We start from the raw sequence: 8,132 nt of genomic DNA, 5'->3' as shown, positions 1-8,132 counted from the left end.
GCACTTTGAATTGCAGTGTTGCTGAAAAGTGTAATGTCAACAGCACCGCCACTGCTTCCAGCTCGCCGTTAATGTCACTTTACATTGAATCGTGTGTGAAAACTGCAACCACACTTGAAACCACTTCATCTGCATTTCCGTGACTCACTGGGACTTCAACAAAACTGCAGAGCAGACGTAGATTTATTGAGTTTACTACAACTTGTTTGTGTGTGTGTGTCTTGTAGCTCCTCTCTTTGTCAATATGCAGTGAGGACAGATAAACGTGCGCTTAAGAGCTCCCAGGTACTGAAATTCAGTCTGTAACCCAAAAAGTACAAAGTTCGGCACCCGACCCTATACCCAACCCTAGTGTACGGTACTGTCAGCTTCCTCTTTGGACTTAATTTGCGCCTTCACTGTTTTAAAAAGGTACTCCAACTTCCATAAAGAGACAGATCAAAGCAGATCCCTACTAGTAACCCCCCTTCCAACACCTCTAATTTGTAAAAACATACTTTCTAAAAAAATATATTAAGTCTTAAGCCCAATCAGAGATAACTGTGCTGACATCATAATCATCATCATCATCATCATCCCATTCAAACAAAACTTTATATGTAAAACTGGTCTAGCGCTCCTTCTGCAGTAGCCATGTGTGCTAGTTGAACCTTGTTAGATTAAACATCGGACCCTGGCATCTCCGCGAGGGACCTCCAAAGGTCCGCGGACCCCTGTTTTCCCGTGTTTTAGCATTCATTTAGACATACTTGTCATTAATCCCCCGGTGTTCCATGTTGTACTGAAGAGCACGGCCATCCCCCCTCCCAGGGTCCGTCGGAAGGAGGAGTTTAACCCCACATTGTCTGGGAGGAGTCCGCACTCTCTTGGCGCTCCGTCCCAGGAACGATTGGTCTGGAATCAGAGGAATCGTTCAAGTACGCTTCATGAAATTTCGATTTGTATGTTTTCTGGTGAATGCGACAACGTTATACTTAGCGGTCGCGAAGAGGGAAGCACGTGAAAACTGCGAGAAGTATGTTTTATCAGACGAGACCGGTGAGTCGCCAACGAACTTATTTTACAGTCACGTTGTTTTAAAACGATTCGAGCCGCTCATGTCTGTGTAAAGGCTTTGTCGGCTGCAACACCTAAACGCATCTTAAATCGGGATTGTCTCACCAAGTTTTGTGTTTTCAACAAAAGTTTGGGAATGTTCGTGTAAGATTCGGCACTAATTTGACGAGGGACTTGTCATTGGTTAGTTTGAGCAGTAGGCTAGATCTCGCTGCAGCAGCTGTGACTGAACTCATCAGGCTGTAAAAACACAACATGGTGAAAGGCGTTTTATTGTAAGAGTACGACACCATGGACCACCGTAAAAAGTCCAGAGTTCATCTGTGTGTGTTGTCCTAGAGAGAAAGAACGACCCCTGTTTAAATGTATAATCGTCAGATATTAAAACAGCCAGTGTGAGTGCTAATTTGTACTTTCCTCATGAATGCAATATACGGTTAGTCTTGTGATTGGTCTATGATGGACCTAAATTGAATTAAATGCATCCTCTAAGCACGCTGAATAATATCCCCAATCCAAGGTTTTTGGGTGTCCTTCTATTTGACACAATAAATCACTGGAGTGCAGAGATGTTCAACATGTAGCCCACAGTAGTGTCAGTGTCTGCCTATTGCTTCTTATTCTTCCTTCTGATTTATGCACAGTGTTCTGCTGTTGTGTTTGGATGTGATTTACCCTCAGCTCATTGTTTGGCCGTGTGCTGGGGTGGAATGGCTCTGTAGCCACATACTGACATAACAAAAGGGCCCCGGGACCCCTGAAGTGAAGGGCCCGCACAAAGAAAACAGATCTAAGGAGTAGGAGGAATGGCCGGACACTCCTTTTGGCATGGTTGGTGGGTCCTCTGTCATGGAAACCCACGTGGGAAGGTGTCAGTCTGACTGTTGTGCTACCTTTTGCACCCAGCTGAGGGTTGTAATGATAAAAACACAGGCTAATGTTTGACTCACTGACGCTGGCTGGCCCGGCCATTGATCTGTCTGTTTGAGTTCGGTCTCGAGGAAATGTGATATTTAATGGCAAGTAGTAGGATTAATGATGATTGAGTGATGGATTAGATTAGATTAGTCAATGCAATCTAAATGGTTTCCAATCATTTACTTGGATTGTTTTTATCCAGGGATTAGGCTCAGCCCAACATCACACAAGACAGTCTTCTGTTTATCTTTCTGGTGGGGAGAATGTGCTGCCTTATTGTGTTTTTTTTTATTTTTTTTATTCCAACACACTGCGCCTGTTTAATCGACTCTACAGTAAAAGTTATTCACTTGCATACTTGCTGCTGTTCTCATGTGTGAACCATGTTTTGGATTTTGGAGGCCAGTAACAATATCGCCGGGTCAGAAGCCGTGGCACCACATGCGTGTTTTTTCTTTTGCTCTTCACATTTTTGCGGCAAAGAAATCCTCGACCACAAGGAACGTTATGTTTTTATTATTCTGTTTTTCCCCTGGTTGGGACGGGGTCTAGAATCAGTGATACTGCTGGAATGTGGCCTGTGATTTCAAACCAATTGTTTGCTTGTTCACTCTTTCCTTTTGTGACATGAGTTTAGACTTTTCGATGGCAGGACTGTCAAGTTTGTCAAAGTGGTTTACCAGTGGTAAAAGGGAAATGTAGTTGCCCTCTCTCTGGGTGGCGCAGAGTTGTTTCGTAGGCCTCTACATCTCGTCTCTTTACTAATTTAAGTTGAAGGGCTCAGTAACGTCATGGAACTGCGACGTAATCACCACAGGAACTTCCCTCCATTAAAAGTTTGAAGTCAGATGATCTACGGTGTGTGAATATGGAGTTATGGAGAAGAACAATTTGACTGTTGTAGTTCTCCTCTCCGCAGACGATGTGGAAGGTTGTGTGTGTGTGTGACTGCCGGTTGTCGTTAATTCTTCTGAAGCACACTGGCCGAGAAACGCCAATGTTTCATGTCTTCTCCCCGGCACATTTTTCTCCATATAAGGTGGCGTGCATGTGACTTATCAGGCATGGGTAACATCTGTGCTTATTGTCACACAGGGATGAAGGCTTTTTTTCTGCCTCTAGGTAGAGAGGCACAGCAGGGGAAAACCAGAGAGGTTACACATAACTGGTGCATCTTTGAAACAAAAAGATTTGAAATGGATCAAATTGAAATCAACAACTTTATCTCTTTGTCTCAGCATGTTCACTCCCTTGATTACAATGTCCTTTCAAGGCTTCTGTTTCAGTGTAGACAGTCCAGCCAGGCAAGCATAATGATGGCCTGTAGGTTTCTATTTCTTACTTCTGTGGTTGAGATTATATTTGGCTTTCAAAGTGTTTGCTAGTAGTGTATGGCCAGCAGTGTCTGGAGTGGTTGCTATAAAAAGCAGGTGAACTGAAAGCTGGTGTTGACAGCATATTGCCCAAGACTTCTCATTTGCTACCGCACTCATCAAGGCGCCAACCAACACAGACATGACTGGCTTTGACCCCTTTCCGGGTGCACACAAGCACAGGTTGAAGAGCTATCACCAACATGACATCGACATTACCAGTTCTGTGTTGTAGTGGTGGTTTGAACAAAAATAATAACTGAACTGTGTGACTTAAAAAAAAAAAAAAAAACTGCCAAAAAGAGACATGTACCTTTTGCGCTGCATAATTCAGTGATTCTGAATTGAACTGGTTTTGCTGTGGCTACTAAGTTGGCGTGGACACACACATACACACCCCCCCCCCCCAGTTCACTTCAAGGGATTTGTTCAGTCAGCTTCACTTTGTGTATCCGCTCCAACACGAGATCCCCTGCTCGGCTGCACAGCCTTCTGAACCTTCTGTCCAGCTCAGCAGAGCAACGTGGGCTCATCTAGCTGAACCGATGCCCCCATTCATGCTCCTCTGAACACCCACAACTCCCGGACCTCTTGAGGAGATTAATGCATAGGTCTTAATTGAATTGCACTCCTTCTGAGGTCCCCTGCTAAATACTGGCTCTTAGAGTTCGCAAAGAAAATGAAGATTAAATGGTCGCAGACGCTTTAACAATGTGTTAGACAAGGTAATGGATTACGAGTTAGGTGTGGGTGATTGGGGTGAAGCTGATGAAGTGAGTTAGGTGGCTCTTCAAACGACTCACTTGCGAGAAAGACTTTCATTAACCCCAAAGAAATAACTACAAGACATGTTATTACCGTTCTTTTATTGACGGCCATATAAAAGTATGGAGAATGGTGTGCATAAGGAACAAAATGCCCCCATGGTAGCAGTTGAGTAGCAGTGCAAGTAATTCCTGCAAGCTTACCAGACTGCATACAATATTTCAGTCTGGAAAAGGTGTTACCCCAGCACTTTGAACCCGACCAGGTGATTTACAAGCCGTGAACGTACAAGAAGTAGTTTGATTATCAAAATGTATGAACAATAAAGCGGGGAGGACAAGAAGTATTGGGCAAAGAAGCTTTTTGCTGATGTATTAAACTTGATTACCGTGTGTGTGTGTGTGTGTGTGTGTGTGCGCTATTTAAACCTTTAATTAAAAATTTAAGCTGGGAACAGTCTTATGCTGTGTACAGTTTTTGTTTTTTATTTTTTTATTTTTTTATTATAAAGACTGCATATTCTTTAGGTTATCCACAGCTCTTATTGTATGGAAATACCCCCATTCTGCAGCCCCCTCTCCTTGGCTCTTAGCCCGCTTACCGGTCAATCCTTATAACAATAGAAATTTCTATTGATCTGCCCTACCTTGGCCCAGTAGCCATAAGGTCTCCCTTACTATCCCTGCACTATTGGAAAGCCAAACACAGCTGGTGCTACAGGTCAAAGCGCACGCTGCTTGGATGTTCAGTTGGCACCATTTGTCTTGTGTAGCCCCCCATAATGGATGGAGCAAACACCGGATACACATTTACTCCAACACATCCCACCTGCTCATTAGTGGGTGGAGATTTTCCGTCTTATTGTCTTTGACGAAAGCTAGGAAGCTGCGTTCATGTCTTTGTACGGCATGGTTTTATTTTATGTATTTGTGCTGTTTAATTTAGATATCAAATTTCTGCATCACTTCTTCTGAAACATGATAAATCAAATGTTGTAAAGAGCCGAAGGAAGGAGTGTTGTGATGTGCACAAATCCATAACTGACCACACATGGATCCTACTGTGTCCAAGACACCATTCATCACAGTCTTCCTTTAGCACCAATATATCTGTCATCACAACACAAAATTGCTATAACTCTGCAGTCTTACGAGATATTGATGTTGTTTCCCTTCTTTTGCCTGCTCAGTAGTTTGCTCCACTGAACTGCTCTGGGCATGACGTGCCCATATCTGCTAGGTTTCCTGGGCTTTGTGACAGACTTGTAATGCATTGTGGAGGGTTATTGGCAGTCCTTATATTAGTGGTATGTCAAGGAACATATTTTCCTGCCTCATTAGTTCTCCTCTCCCTTTCCAGCCCCTCTCCGCTTTAAGAGTATGTTTTGATCTCTGAGCAAGATAATCTCTTTTCTTCACTTCTCAGTCTCCTGGCCTTGTCATGTTGGTTCAGTCATTTGGCATCCGGCCAGCGTAAACACAGGCAGGGTCCTAATTGCTTTGGGTCAACGGCAATCCTGGCATCCACTCAGTGAACACGCTCAATTAAAGCTTTCTTAAAAAGAAATTGAAGTAAATGTAGCCAAATAACCTGTTTCCTGGGACGATAGCATCATCAAGGCTTATTTGGCTGACAGGCCTCAGCTGTGAAAAGGAAAAGGATATGTGAGTGAAGAAACTCATTGTAAAGCATGTCAAGATAAGAGAAAATAATAGTAGATTTAGGAACATTTTATCAGTTTTTGCAGTCTGTAAAATTGTAGCAATATAACATGCATCATATCCTCTAAGTAAGGGAAGCCAAGTGGTGTATCAGACGGGCGTGTGTGTGTGTGTGTGTGTGGGCTTGCATATTTTTACAGCACCCTCTGGATGCTCTAAGATCGCCTAGCAGTTCTCCATTTCTCACTACGGTCAACTTAGGTTTCCTCATCGCCCAGAAACTTCTAACTTCACTTTTCTCTGCTCTCATAGTGCCAAGACACGATCTCCCCCTGGCTCTTACATATGAGCTGTTTAACCCAGAGTTCACTCTCTGTGGCCCAGGTGGAACAAAGTGCTCACACTGGCCGGATCGCCCTCCATGCCACCCTGGCTGCACGGTGCACGGCTCGGGTGGCTTTCACAGTTTATGAGCGCCGGTGCAAAGGACAGTCTAGACTTTTTCACCCAGCAAGCCTTGTATAAACCAGTGTTTTAGAAGCAAGAACTTTTTAGAAAAGCAAAATAAACCCCCCTCACACACACACTCTTTATGTACCTTTTTTATAGGAGCAAAAATATGTCTTTCCAATCATTGTTGCTTCCCAGTTCTTCCACCTTTTTTGCCACCAAAAATGCCATCAACTCACCTCCAACAAATTACATGGGCACAGCATTTATACATAGTCAAGAGGGTCAGTGTTATCGCTGTCGGGTTCCTCCTTGGGATGATGCCTAGTCAAGCACATGACGCAGAGTGCAGGTTGTTGCTTAGCTTGTTGCAACCTGGGACAGTCCTGCAATATTAATGTCTTCTTCTTCAAACGGTGTTAAAGCATATCTCTGGGCTCACATAAATGCTGCTTTTTAAAAGTTTTATCAGACCATGGGTTCACAGTCCTCAGAGGATTGGTAAAACTCAGAGAAAATCACTGCAATGTTGCTGAATCCCTTAACCTTATGGTGTAATATACCTGGCTTCCAGTCTTTATGCTAAGGATACACAGTTAGGCTAGTACTACTATCCCATTCTGCTAGTATGGGTCATCTGACTCAACCCCTGAATCCTTCCTCATGGCACTCAGCAGGACCATTGTTGGCTTTTCCACATCTCCATGGATGTAGATGTTGTGTGAGTGTGCTGTATCTACAGTTTAGACTGGCTCTCTGTGGTGAAAGGAGGAACAACTGTGTGTGTGTGTGTGTGTGTGTGTGTGTGTGTGTGTGTGTGTGTGTGTGTGTGTGTGTGTGTGTGTGTGTGTGTGTGTGTGTGTGTGTGTGTGTGTGTGTGTGTGTGTGTGTGTGTGTGTGTGTGTGTGTGTGTGTGTGTGTGTGTGTGTGTGTGTGTGTGTGTGTGTGTGTGTGTGTGTGTGTGTGTGTGTGTGTGTGTGTGTGTGATCTTTTTAGCTGAATAACAAGAACTCTGTTACACGTCGTAACTCTCTCAAAGCCTTCATCATCCATGTTGAAGAGTAACTGTGTGTGGACTGCCTGTTGGTTCTAACATGAAAGTTTTGATCTCTATCTCATCTGCTTTCATCACAACTCCTTTTGCTATCATATCAAAGGAAAAAAAAACACATTTCAGAGAATTTTTCTACCCTTTTTGTATACTCATTGATGTTCACCTTGCATGTGACAGGGTCTGGTTTAAACTAAAAGCGTACTGTGGTGAAGCCATTTCATATATATTTTCCCTTGAGAGGGTGAAATTGTTTATTCACAGTCTCATGAGGTTACTGATCCATAGAGCACATCCTGACTGGTGACTAATAGGTGGCTGATGTATCACTCAACCCTTTGGTGTCAAGGTTATTGCTAATTATCTTCTCTGTCAGTACAAAAAGTACTATAAAGACTAGTTTGACTTATTTTGCCTCAGGTATCTATGCTCTGGCTTGGTCAGTTTTCATCAGCGGTTGCCAATCATCTAAGTCCAAATGTCCTGGCAGAGAGTCAAACTGTAAAATAATGACTTTAATAACTGATATTTTCTTGAAGTTATTTTGAAAACCACCCATCTCTTTAGGCTTTCGTCCTGCTCCTCACTAGTAATTTTGTGTGTGCGCGAGTGACGGTTTGTCTCTAGTGGCAAGCCCTGTGGTCTACTCGCGTGGAGCAATCGGCCTCACTGGAAACTTGTGGTAGCCTTATTTTTTTATCCCTAATTTAACAATATTAAACAGTGCACAGTTCCTACAGGCATGCCCAGGCTTAAGCTTAAACTATTAATAACAGTGTTGAGAAACGGCAGGACTTGGGGTTTCCTGACAGTTGAGATGATTGTTACAGTTCAAGGAGCTGGGTCAAAAGCTGTACT

General features: G+C 43.4%; 1 protein-coding gene across 3 annotated transcripts in view; it reads left to right on the top strand.

Annotated features, from left to right (window-relative positions):
• Positions 1-795: 795 nt before the first annotated feature.
• Positions 796-8,132, top strand: part of tiam2a (TIAM Rac1 associated GEF 2a) — a 69,832-nt gene continuing 62,495 nt past the window's right edge. For all 3 annotated transcript variants that reach the window (XM_034858106.1, XM_034858104.1, XM_034858107.1), the window contains exon 1: positions 796-1,038. The gene's annotated coding sequence lies outside the window, so the exon portion shown is untranslated. The remainder of the gene's footprint in view (positions 1,039-8,132) is intronic.

Source organism: Etheostoma cragini, chromosome 20 (assembly GCF_013103735.1).
Source record: "Etheostoma cragini isolate CJK2018 chromosome 20, CSU_Ecrag_1.0, whole genome shotgun sequence".
Classification (NCBI taxonomy): domain Eukaryota; kingdom Metazoa; phylum Chordata; class Actinopteri; order Perciformes; family Percidae; genus Etheostoma; species Etheostoma cragini.
Note: the sequence above shows the minus strand (reverse complement) of the source record. Positions and strands in the feature narration are given on the sequence as shown.